We start from the raw sequence: 13,537 nt of genomic DNA, 5'->3' as shown, positions 1-13,537 counted from the left end.
CCACTGCACTTTGTAATGTCAATCTCTCCCACCAGACAATGATTAGATTCTTAGTTGTCTCTTTATCACCATTCACAGTACACTGACTGAGCACAAATTTAAGGCTTCAATAAATGGTAAGTGAATGAATAATGAATGAATGAATCCTACAATATTGACTATAATAGATAAAGAGATATATTGACCTGCTTGACAGAAAACTCGTGGCTATTATTAGCTACATTCTCTGTGCATGCTAACTGGAAAGAATTTCACACTTGCTTTAATGTATTCATTTTTCTCCTGGATTCAGTTGGTAAAATTAAATTGTCTTTCTTCTTTTCAGAGACTGATTAATTTAAACAAAAGGGCATGTGTAGTGACCCTCACAGCACACTGACCAACTTAGTCGACTCCAATAATTCAACATATACAAAGAAAGCCTGTTAAGACAGGAGCTAATGAAGCCAACAAAATCAGTTTTAAAAGTTTAGAAGGTCCCTAATAATCTATATGTTGTTAAATTATTTCAAAATTATTTATAAAGAGATTACGTAGCTGTTACATATTCCTGGATAACTTTAGTTGGCAGAATATAATCTCTTAAAAGTTTTGGCCATTTTTGTTTTTTATGTAATTCTATTTGATATTAGTTCAGAGAGGCCCAAAATTAAAAATTAATGTGTATTTCCCTAATGAGAGTGACTTCATGATTTGCATTCACATTAATTTTCAACAGCCTTACTTAAAATTGTTTTGAATTAGAGTTTTGTAATTAGGACTTAACATTTAAATCATATTCAGGAGACTGTGCATATGGTTAAACAGACTGCCAGAATAAATTATGAGCTAACAAAATAGTAACCTATTACTTAAAGGCATTTGGTAAGTCATATTATATTTATCCTTTTACATCTTCTTACAAAAATATTCTCTTAGGTTTCTTAGCCACAGTCCATCCCCCTCATTTGACCCACACTTGCTCACAGTGATGTCACCTTCACCATTCCATCCCAGACCTTCAAACCTTTGTGAAATCCTGTGAGCCAATGACACAAGGGGAAAATTCAGTAAAATACTAACATGTTTGTGTTCCTGCCAATCTGAGGTCTGATCTCTTTTCCCCAAATCATAGCATAGCCTCCAATAATTCATTTCCCAATTTAAAATATCACCTTCCCAATATTCTATTTAGAAATTGGCAGGCTGGGCGCGGTGGCTCAAGCCTGTAATCCCAGCACTTTGGGAGGCCGAGACGGGCGGATCACAAGGTCAGGAGATGGAGACCATCCTGGCTAACACGGTGAAACCCCGTCTCTACTAAAAAAATACAAAAAACTAGCCGGGCGAGGTGGCGGGCGCCTGTAGTCCCAGCTACTCCAGAGGCTGAGGCAGGAGAATGGCCTAAACCCGGGAGGCGGAGCTTGCAGTGAGCTGACATCCGGCCACTGCACTCCAGCCTGGGCGACAGAGCCAGACTCCGTCTCAAAAAAAAAAAAAAAAGAAATTGGCAAAAACTATAAGATCAGGTTGAACACAATTGTATTGGTTTTCTTGCCTGACAACCCTCCCATGTTCCATTCATGCCCAGCTTTTTATACCCTAGCATTGTCTGTTTACCTCTACTGCAAGTTTTCACAGCCTCAACACTCCTGATATTTGGGGCCTGGTGATTGTTTGTTGTGGGGGGCTGTTGTGTGCATCATAGGATGTTAGTATCCCTGAGTTGTTCCCACCAGAGATGCCAATAACAACTCCTCCCACCCCTACCCTAGTTGTAACAACCAAAAATGTTTTCAGATGTAATCAAATGTCTTCTGGGGATATAGGGGGAGGGACAAATTGCCCCAGTTGAGAACTGCAGCTCTGTGATGACTGAAGTTAAAGGTTTTTCCAAATGACACAATTAGGATTCACATTGCAAGATCACTGGGATTCAAATCCACATCATCTTAATCCACAATGCATTGTCTTTCCCATAAAATGGAAATCTTGTACTAGATAGATGCCAATTTAGTCATGGGGTGCTGCTGAAGATCATGAGTGTAATGACATGTGATGGTTAACTGTATGTGTCAATTTGGAAGGTGTTTTTGGATGAGATTAACATTTAAATCAGTAAACTTTAAGTAGATTGCCTTCTATAATGTGGGTGGGCTTCATTCAATCAGTTGAAAGCCTAAGAAGAACCAAAAGATCGGCCACCCCCTCAAGAAAGAAATTCTAGCAGACTGTCTTGAGATGGAAATGCACCATCAGCTCTTCTGGGTCTAAAGTCTTCTGGCCCACACTGAAGATTGTGGACTTACCAACCTCCATAATTGTATACATCAATTCTTATAATATATAATGTATATACATACTATTGATTCAGTGTCTCTGGAGAATCCTAATGAATACATGGCATAATAGAAATAACAACATGTATGTCTTCTTCCCCTTCACACACTCTTCCCCAAGTCAGCAGAGTCACCCATGTTGCCTTGAGAAGGAAAAGCAATGTTTATTTTTGACTCCTGAATATTGTCAAAGAATCAAAAGGGAAGGTTTAAGGGAAGTAACACCCAAAGTATCCATGATAACAGAAAAATTATAAAGAAAGTAGAGAAGGTGAGAGGCGTGGGGCAAGAGACAATGGTCTGGTCCTGGTGGGTCCCATGAAAAGGTGCAGAACCAATACTGAGAGCCCAAAGAACACCTGGGGGCTGGCCAGTGCTTGGGAGCCAGGCCAAGGTCTGGAGGAGACCAAGTGAGGGAGCACCTTGCATCACCTGGATGATGGAGAACCACACTGACTGCAATCTGGTAACTACAGTGTGGCCATCAGCTGCCCATGTGTTGCCTGTGAATTGTGCTGCAAGACTTTTCAGAGGCCCATTCAAACTGCTCAATGTAGAAGGAACCCCTCTTTTTCAATGGCCAGGGCACTTATAAGCCTCTTTGCAAACAGAGATTTGGGTTCCTGGGTACTCAGAGAAAAGGAAGGGAAAGTCGCTGCTTCAGTGAAATCAGGAATGCTCATGCCGTGCCTCCTCATGCTGAGAATGACATCCAGTGAAAAAGAAAGGTCATGAGACAGGAAGTATAGTCTTTACTATGTTGAGTAGAGCAGAAAATGCTGCAAAGCTAAATATAACACAGAGATACAGGGTCACCTTTAGTGTGGCTTTTTAAGTTCTGAGAAACCAAACTTTCCTATAGCTGCTTTGTTTTAAATCATAATTAGCTTTTCTGATTGTGTGCTCTTTTTTAAAAGAATAGAGCTCCACTTACATGCAGATAACATACCTATATTATGACATCTACAGGTGTTGGGAGCAAGCCCCCCAAAATCTGGTCATAAACTGGCCCCAAAACTGGCCATAAACAAAATCTCTGCAGCACTGTGGCATGTTCATAATGGCCCTAATGCCTAAGCTGGAAGGTTGTGGGTTTACAGGAATGAGGGCAAGGAACATCTGGCCTGGCCAGGGTGGAAAACCGCTTAAAGGCATTTGTAAGCCACAAACAATAGCATGAGCAATCTGTGTCTTAAGGGAGTGTTCCTGCTGCAGTTAACTAGCCCAACCTATTTTTTTAATTTGGCCCATCCCTTGGTTTCCCATAAGGGATACTTTTAGTTAATTTATTATCTATAGAAACAATGCTAATGAATGGTTTGCTGTTAATAAATATGTGGGTAAATCTCTGTTCAGGGCTCTCAGCTCTGAAGGCTGTGAGACCCCTGATTTCCCACTTCATGCCTCTATATTTCTGTGTGTGTGTCTTTAATACCATTGACACTGCTGGGTTAGGGTCTCCGTGACCGAGCTGATCTTGGCAATAGGTTCTTAGCTTATTTGTATAAATAAAATTATTTCAGCTGGGTGTGGTGGCTCACGCCCATAATCCCAGCACTTTGCAGGGCTGAGGCGGGAGGATCACCTGAAGACAGGAGGTTGAGACCAGCCTGGCTAACATGATGAAACCCCATCTCTGCTGAAAATAAAAAAAATTAGCATGGATGTGTAATCCCAGCTATTCAGGGGACTGAGACAGGAGAATCACTCGAACCCAGGGGACGGAGTTTGCAGTGAGCCGAGATCACGCCACTGTACTCCAGCCTGGGCAACAGAGTAAAACTCTGTCTCAAAAAAAAATTTTTTTTAATTATTTCTATCAATAATATATCATATGAAGTGCTCCCTTAGACAGCATATATACTAAAATTGAAACAATACAGAGAAGATTAGCGTGGCCCCTGAGCAAGAATGACATGCAAATTCATGAAGCATTCCAAAAACATTTTTTTAACAATAATAATAATATATCACATGAAAATGGCTAAACATAATTCACCAATTTTGAATTATGTGTTTGGAATAATCTGACTCAAAATATAGGTTAATCTACCCTACGAGCAGACTCAGAAATTCCACTCATAAGGATGTACCCATGAGAAATGTGTATATGTGTCCACCAAAAGACATGTACAAGAAAGCACATGGCAGCTGTACTCATTAAAGCTCAAGACTGGAAACAACCCAAATAACCATCAGTGAGAGACTGAATAAACAAATATAGATTTAGGCATACAACAGAATGCTATACAGTACTTTAAAAGGAATGAGCTGTTTATACAACATGAGTGAATTTCAAAAACAGTGTGTTGAGTGAAGGAAGCCAGACACAAAAGTACACACTGCATGATTCCATTTACATGAATTTCAACAACAGACATGACTAATCAATGATGGTGTAAGTTAGAAGAGTGGATGACTCTGAATGCAGCAAGTATTGACTAGAAAAAGGCATTAAGCTTGCAGGAACATCTACTAAAGTGATGAAAATATTCTATATCTCAATCTGGATGGTGGTTCTCAGGTATTTACGTATGAAAACTTCATCAAGCTATATACTTAATAATAGCACATATACTGAATGTATGTAATATCTTGGGTTTAAGTTATATATAGAGACAAAGAGCTGTGCACAAAATTCACCTTAAGGAGCATCAAGGGAATAAAAAATAAAGGCAGTCATGCCCTGGTCTAAAGTATATGAAACTGAGGTACCTGCTGATTTAAAGAGTCATGTTACTACATGTTCACATGATGTTATCAGAAAAAAATATTCAAATACAGAGGCTAAATGGAAAATCATAAAGGTAGTTCTTTGAAACAGCTATTTGCTGTCCAGCCGCCTCTCACATAGTGTATTAATTTTCTTCTTTTTTTTATTTGAGATCGTGTTTCGCTTTTGTTGCCCAGGCTGGAGTGCAATGGCATGATCTCGGCTCATTGAAATCTCCACCTCGGCCGGGCACAGTGGCTCAAGCCTGTAATCCCAGCACTTTGGGAGGCCGAGACGGGCGGATCACGAGGTCAGGAGATCGAGACCATCCTGGCTAACATGGTAAAACCCTGTCTCTACTAAAAATACAAAAAACTAGCCGGGCGACGTGGCGGGCACCTGTAGTCCCAGCTACTCGGGAGGCTGAGGCAGGAGAATGGCGTGAACTCGGGAGGCGGAGCTTGCAGTGAGCTGAGATCCGGCCACTGCACTCCAGCCTGGGTGGCAGAGCGAAACTCCGTTTCAAAAAAAAAAAAAAAAGAAATCTCCACCTCCTGGGTTTAAGTGACTTTCCTGCCTCAGCCTCCCCAGCAGCTGGGATCACAGACATGTGCCACCACGCCCAGTTAATTTTGTATTTTTAGTAGAGACAGGGTTTCTCCATGTTGGTCACACTGATATCGAACTCCCGACCTCAGGTGATCCGCACATGTCAACCTCCTAAAGTGCTGGGATTACGGGAGTGAGCCTGTAATATTAATTTTCTACGGCCATCATAACAGCTTACCACAAACTTAGCAGCTTGAAACAACAAAAATGTCTTACCTCTCAGTTTCTATAGATCAGAATGCCAGGTTGGCTCAACTGGCTTCTCTGCTCCTAATATCACAAGGCCAAAATCAAGGTGTCAGCCCTCTGGGCTCTTATCCAGAGGCTGTGGAAAGACTCCTTCTAGGCCCACTCAGGTTACTGGCAGAATTCATTTCCTTGGGATTGTAGGTCCCTATTTCTGTGCTGGCTATCAGCTAGGGACCACCTTCAGCTCTGAAAGGTTTATATCTCTTCCTTGTTAATGGCCTCTTGCATCTCAGAGTCAGCATGGACATGTCAAATTCTTCTCAGAGTCCCTCTGACTTCTTTTTCTGCTGCGTCTCTCTGCTGCCTCTGGCCACAGAAAATCTCTGCTCTTAACAGCTCATGTGATTAGATTGGGCCCACATGGGTAATCCAGTTTAATTTCCCTATTCTAATTACATTTGCAAAGAATTTTCACAGGTTCCAAAAATTAAGGTATATATACCTTTGGGGTCCATTTTTCTGCCTATTACACATGTACAGCTCCATTTGGTGATCCTGGATGTGTGGTAGCAGGCATTTATTTATATATTGGTGCTTAATAGTCCTCATTGAACAAAAGAAAGAAGAACAACTAATACATGTAGAGTCTGGTCATATTTAAGTGATGGCATCTTCATCTGAGCTATTAGGACAGTCTCTGAAATATAATATCTTTCCTTTTGCTACACTACTTTAACAATTCTGATCTTTGATCTTGAAGAAGCCTATTCCTAGAGAATAGCTGTTCCCCACAAAGCTACATAATTTTCTCCTACTGAAGAGTACGTTTCAGGCTGTGTACAGTGGCTCAGGTTGATAATCCCAACACTGGGAGACCAAGACAGCAGGATCACTTGAGCTCAAGAGTTGGAGACCAACATAGTGTTATCTCATCTCTACTAAAAATAAAAAAACAAAATAGCCAGCCATGGTGGTGCACACCTGTCGTATCAGCTACTCAGGATGCTCAGGTGGGAGAATCGCTTGAGCCCGGGAGATCACAGCTGCAGTGAACTGTAATCACAGCACTGCACTCCAGCCTGAGCAACAGAGACCCTGTTTCAAAAAAAGTAGGTTTCAGACAAAGGTAAACCTTGAAGGCAAAGGATCAGCTGTGCACAGGTAGCCATCCTCTCCTTTCTTCCCTAGGAAGGGCACAGTCCCTGCCCCTACAGTTCCCTATGCTGCCACTCAGGGACAGCAGCTAGGCTGGCATGGACTGTCCTAGAGAAGAAAAGTAAAGAGAAAAGAAAAGTGGCTTCCTTTTTTGAGACATGGTCTCACTCTTTTGCCCAGGTTGGAGTGCAGTGGCGCAATCAGGATCAAGGCTTACTGTAACCTCAACCTCCCTGGCTCAAGCAATCCTCCCGTCTCAGCCTCCCAAGTAGCTGGGACCACAGGCAAGCGCCACCATGCCCAGCTAGGTTTTTCTTATTTTTTGTAGAGATGCAATCTCACTGTGTTGGCCAGGCTGGAAGTGGCTTACTTTAATGCAACGATATATGGAAGGTGATATATGATTCCTGGTCATCTGAACTGTAATAATTCTGAGTATGATCATAGAGTGGCACCAGAATCCACCTTAGTTGTGACATAAGTAGACGTTGCCTTGGCCACATTTCCTTCTCCCTTTCGTTGAGCCCTTTGGTATCTACTTTGCATAGCACATCAGAGTTTACAAATTTTTTGCTGCAGATATACTCTCATTTGGGCCTTCAAATAATCCCGTTAGGTAAACCAGGCAAGCATGATTCTCCCATATTTCATATGTGATATTTGAGGTTCAGGAGTGTTCAGTGACTCCAACAAGTTTACAGGTAGTGAGTAGCAGACCAGACTCTGTATTTAGCAGTCTTTCCACAAATAGCCTGACAACAACATCTGTACCAGCTTCCAGAATTGTCTTGCTCTACCCCCTTATCAAATCCCACCCTCTGAGCCTCATTCACAATCAAGTGTGAGTAACTGATTGTTCCCAGGAATGTCTGTATTTTAATATTAGAGGAAGCAAATTCAAAGGATAAAATTGCAAATATTAACAAATCAGAGAGAAATGGGTTGAAATGAGAGGGGGCACAGGAAGAATAGGCTCTTCCCAACACTCCTAAAATGACATCCAAAAGGTTCCTCCAAATGTATTTAAATGTTAAACTCAGTGCCAGACTCCACAAAAGTTAAACAAGTTAAAGCAGCTTTAGACAAACCTTATTCCAAAAATGAAATCAACACATACTAAGGGAAGGTGGGGAATTTTAGAAGAATTGGAACAAGGTTGTTATGAGGATAGAATGACAGGTGCCAAAAAAGAAAAAGGAAATAGATAATTAAAATGATCACATTGTTATGTTAAATCAGATGTATAATGTTCCATAAAGAAATGGAGAAATTAGGCTGGGCATGGTAGCTCAAGCCTGTAATCCCAATACTTTGGGAGGCCAAGGTGGGTGGATCACCTGAGGTCAGGAGTTCGAGACCAGCCTGCCCAACACGGTGAAACCCTGTCTCTACTAAAAATAAGAAAAATTACCTGGGCGTGGTGGCAGGCGCCTGTAATCCCAGCTGCTCGGGAGGCTGAGGCAGGAGAATCACTTGAACTCAAGGGGCAGAGGTTGCAGTGAGCCAAGATCACACCACTGCACTCCAGCCTGGGTGACAGAGTGAGACTCCGTCTCAAAAAAAAAAAAAAAAAAGAACCTTTGTCTCCACAACTCCTTATCCTAATCCAGACATTCCCTTCTATTGACTCCAGGTCTTTAGATAAATTTTTTCAACCAATTGCTAATCAGAAAATCTTTGGATCCACCTGTGACCTGGAAGCCCCCAACTGAAGTTGTCTTGCCTTTCCACAAAAACCAATGTACATCTTACATGTATTGATTGATGTCTTATGTCTCCTGAAAATGTATAAAAAACAAAGTATAGCCTGACCACCTTGGGCACATGTTCTCAGGACCTCCAAAAGCTGTGTCACAGCCAGACCTTAGCCTTGGCAAAATAAACCTCTAAACTGAATGAAGGCCAGGCATGGTGGCTCATGCCTGTAATTCCAGCCCTTTGGAAGGCTGAGGCAGGAGGACTGCATGAGCCCAGGAGTTTGAGACAAGCCTAGGCAATGTAGGGATACCTCATCTCTACAAAAAATTTAAAAATTATCTGAGCACGTACGGTGGCGCACGCCTATGGTCCCAGCTATTCGGGAGGCTGAGGTGGGAGAATCACTTGAGCCCAGGAAGCAGAGGTTGCAGTAAACTGAGATTGTACCACTGCACTCCAGGCTGGGTGGCAGAGCAAGAACCTGTCTCAAAAACATAAGTAAATCAATTGAGATCTGTCTCAGATACTTTTTGGTTTATAACACACTACCCATAAATTATGGTTATGTATTTCTCTGTTTAAGAGGCCAAGGCAGGCGGATCACTTGAGGTCAGGAGTTCGAGAGCAGCCTGGCCAACATGGTGAAACCCCCTCTCTACCAAAAATATAAAATAAAAAAAAAAAAATTAGCCGGGTGTGGTGATGCAAGCCTGTAATCCCAGCTACTCAGGAGGCTGAGGCAGGAGAATTGCTTGAACCTAGGAGTTGGAGGTTGCAGTGAGCCGAAATTGTGCCACTGCACTCCAGCCTGGGTGACAGAGCAAGACTCTGACTCAAAAAACAAAAAAAGAGAACATAGTTGATCTAGGGAATTGAGAGTAGCCTCTTTCAAAACAAAAAAATACAGACAGCAAATATACCAAGTATAGAAAGGAAATGAGACAGAGTAAGGTCGGGGCTTGGCTTCAGCTCCCCAGCCCACCACCCCCGCTGGTGGAACATTCTTCCATACATTCCTGCTGATCACAAAACCCACATCAGCACCTCGCTGACGTTACACAGGCTAACCCCAAGGCTTTAGTCATACAAAGAAAAGAATCACTCTTCTGTGCTCTCATAATGTTTAACTATGCCTTTTACTTAAAGAATTCCCGAAACTGGCCTTAGGAAACCTAAATATCAAACCACAGTGCAGAATGTCAAACCTTGGGAAAGAATGATTTGTAAGCAGCCTTTTTGCCGCTGGCCAGACCACCAGATGGCCCATTACTCAAGATAACCATCACGACCAGATATATGGACCTGCATACCCTCCCCCACACATGCTTCTCCCAGCCCAGCCTGTATACCTTACCCCTGTGTCAATTCCCCATGCTTTGTCTGATTAAAAAGTCTCTACTAGCTTTTGTGGGGGGCAGCCTGAGGATCCTCATACCTCACCTCCACTGTCTCCATTGCCCTTGAGCACATAAAAGCCTTGTCTGGGAAATCTGCTTGGCCTGTGTTAAGTTTCATTACATGGGGAGCTAAGAAGCATGTGATCAGCACTATGGTCACATCCAGCAACCCAATAGAAAGGTGGTTCAAGATGGTGAATTAATCAGAATTCCCAAGAGAACTGCCTGTGTACCCACTCCTTTCTCTAAAGAGATGAAGCTCCTGGATAAGTCAATGAATGAAGAGGGGATGAAAATAAGGCTGAGCGAAGTAAGACAGCACACTAAGATGAGAGACAACTTTCTACCAAACTTCATTGACGTTGGGGAGAAATAAGAATGTGCTGGGGACAGACAAGGTAGTGGTGAGGAAGGAGAGGAAGAAAAGCAACCATTTTATTCTCTTTATTTATAGAAGACAGACTCCCGATTCCATCCTTCAGCATTATCCAGACTCTCAAGCTGGGGCTCTCAAGTAGGAATACAGTGAAAGTAGAGGACTGTCTCCTTGTTACTGAGGATGACAGCTGATTTCATGGGGAATACTCGCTAGAATTTGATTTGGAGCCAGTGATTTGACACTTTGTAGAGGTGAATTTCCTGGCTTAAGATTGATGGTAATGCTTAAGAAAGAGTGCCACCTTATCACAAAACACATCTGAGAATTGGTATTCACCTCTCCACTCTAATAAGGAAACCTAAATATTTCACATTTTTAATGTATAATGGGTGTATGCTAGTCTAGAAAAGAAAGTAGTTAAAAGTTATTGACACTGACACATATAACTCCATTTAAGTTATTCAGATATGTTTTTAAATGTCCTTAAATAATCACATGACAGACATCATCAAACAATACGTGGGTAACTAATGACTGTGGTTTAAAATGAAATTACTATTCCCACTCCAGGATTCCATTGGCCCTTTCAGTTCCAAATGCAAACCTACTATTCATAATCCTAGCAGTGATGACAGAATAGAAATTACTTTAAAATTAGTAAGTACAATATGAAAAACACATCAATCATATTTTATTAACATAAAAAGCCTGGTCTATCATGAGTCTCTGAGCTCTGCCACCTTCAAGCCCACCTTCAGGCCCACCTTCAAGATCCTCACATCTAGTAAGAAGAAAATCAGCAAATATCTCCATTCCCCCACCACAGAGAAATAGGCATTGCATATCGTAGATGTATACACAAAATTCCTGTTTGTTTTTAGATTTAGAAATTGTCAGGGGCACCTTCATTTTATGTTTGTTTTTCATCTTGAACAAAAAGGAAACAGGGAAATAAAAGGAACACCTTTTAAAAAATATATTCCAAATTTTTATAGATGGTAAAACCAGTAACTAAAAAATTAATTAATTTTAAGTTTTGTTATGTCTGAAGAAAGCTAAGTTCAATTTCTGAACCATCATTTCTTTTCTATGCCAATCATGCTCTCTGTCCTCTCATAATTACCCAAATATGTTTCATGGTTTTGACAACCCAAAGGTTGACATCTTAGATGGCTAATAAAACAGGATGGAGCAGGAGAGTCTGTTTCTTTTAATAGTGAATGGCTGGGAAACACATCTCAGGAATCTGCCAATTACTGTTAAGCAGAACCAAGTTTTAGTCTTACTTGAGAGGCTGTCACAAACTGATCTGTTAGAAGGCAAGTTTTTTGCTTTAAGTCCAAGGGTGGACATATTCTGTTTGCATAGTTTTCTTTATCATCAAAGAAAAACAATTAACAACATAGTGCTTGAATCAACAGAGTTCTTTTAGGTCTGTTTAAAGCAAAACTCGCATATCTAACTTCTTTGTTTCATTCTTCAAAGAAGGAATTTTTTTTATTATTATTCTGCTTCCATATCTCTAGAAACCATATTATTTCAAACTAGACTTTCTAAGCCGTATTTCTAGCCTCACAATATATAGATTATATAAAAGATTCACACCGCAGACTGAGACTCTCATGATCACCCTTTCCTGTCTTGAAATTCACACTCCTGACATATGATGAACGCATCCTCATGAAGATATACATTTTCACGTATGCTCATGAATGACAAACACAAATGTGGCAGAGAACTAAAAACCAAAGCAGAGTTCTCAACATACAAATTCATCAATTTTGTTCATATCGTTAACAAAATAATTGCTAGTTTAATAATACCTGCTATTTGTCCATTAAATCTGTCTTGTTTAGGTATAAAAAAGAATTTGTTAGAATGATTTGCAATAGTGAACCGATGGGAATGTTGAACAGCTCCAAAGGAGCTCCAGGAGTCACCAGGACACAGCCTCCCTTGAATGAATTTGTTCCAATTAATTTTAGTCTTGTCTGTAATCTACTCAAGTTTCATGTTAATGGAACAAGCATCTGATTAATTTAACTACAATCATATGCCCCACCTCACCCCATTTTTCAAAATGGAAAGAGGCTATTCCTTGAAAAAAGAAATTTAGTAATACCAAAAGTTGGAATGGATGTTAGGCAGCTGAAAACAAGGAACATCCACCCTGGTCCAGCCCTTTGGCTTCCCGATATCCTCATACATCCTTCTTTACATTATAGATCCAAAATGTCCCTATCCAACATTTTGTAAGTATTGCCAATAAAATTGACAAAGGACTCAACCTCTCTCCAAAGAAAGAAAACCCAACGTTGGTCAGTTTCTGATGAAGTTGCCAAAAGTGGCGTGTGACTTGCTCTTGACCAGTCATTTAAACCGTATTTCCCTAGAAACCATGAGTGGTTCAAGGAAAGGCACAGGACCCAAGGTAGACCAATCATAGCCAGTGGGACTTCCCTTATTCCACCATTGAAGGCTTGAAATACTACCAACAACTTAATGTCTTCTTTATTTCTTAAGAAAGTTTGAAGTAAGATTTTTCCTTTTTCAAAACAGAGAGTACTAACTGCCCTTCCCTCGGCTTTCATCAATGGGGAAAAGATTACACTGCTATTACCAAAATAATGGTGAAAGGCATACTAGGAAGCCAAAAGTCAATCAGTGACCACTGCATCCCCTGTTCAAACATATTTTAATGGTTTTATTCGGGTATCATTTACATATTATAAAATTTATCCATTTTCTGTATACAGTTCAATGAATTTTAATAAATGTGTACATTTGTGCATCTACCACCACAGTTCAGTTTTACAACACTTCTATCACCACAGAAAGTTTCTCTGTGCCCATTTGCCATCAGTTCCAACTACAATAGCCATACCTACATAACTATTGATCTGCTTTTTGGGGCACTAGTTTTGCTATCTCTAGAAATTTCATATAAATGGAATGTTAACACCTGTCGTTCTTGTGCCTGGCTCCTTTCACTTTGCATAATGTTTTTGAAGTTCATCTATGTCCTTCACAACACTTGATATTGTATCTTTTTGATTGTTGCCTTTCTAGTTGATATGTA

General features: G+C 40.8%; 1 pseudogene; it reads left to right on the top strand.

Annotated features, from left to right (window-relative positions):
- The first annotated feature begins 4,157 nt into the window (after positions 1 to 4,157).
- Positions 4,158 to 4,270, top strand: LOC115893444 (annotated as a pseudogene).
- Positions 4,271 to 13,537: the final 9,267 nt, after the last annotated feature.

The sequence above is a fragment of the Rhinopithecus roxellana genome, chromosome 14 (assembly GCF_007565055.1).
Source record: "Rhinopithecus roxellana isolate Shanxi Qingling chromosome 14, ASM756505v1, whole genome shotgun sequence".
In the NCBI taxonomy this organism is placed as follows: Eukaryota; Metazoa; Chordata; class Mammalia; order Primates; family Cercopithecidae; genus Rhinopithecus; species Rhinopithecus roxellana.
The sequence above is the reverse complement of the archived record's forward strand: the minus strand, read 5'-3'. Positions and strand labels throughout refer to the sequence as shown.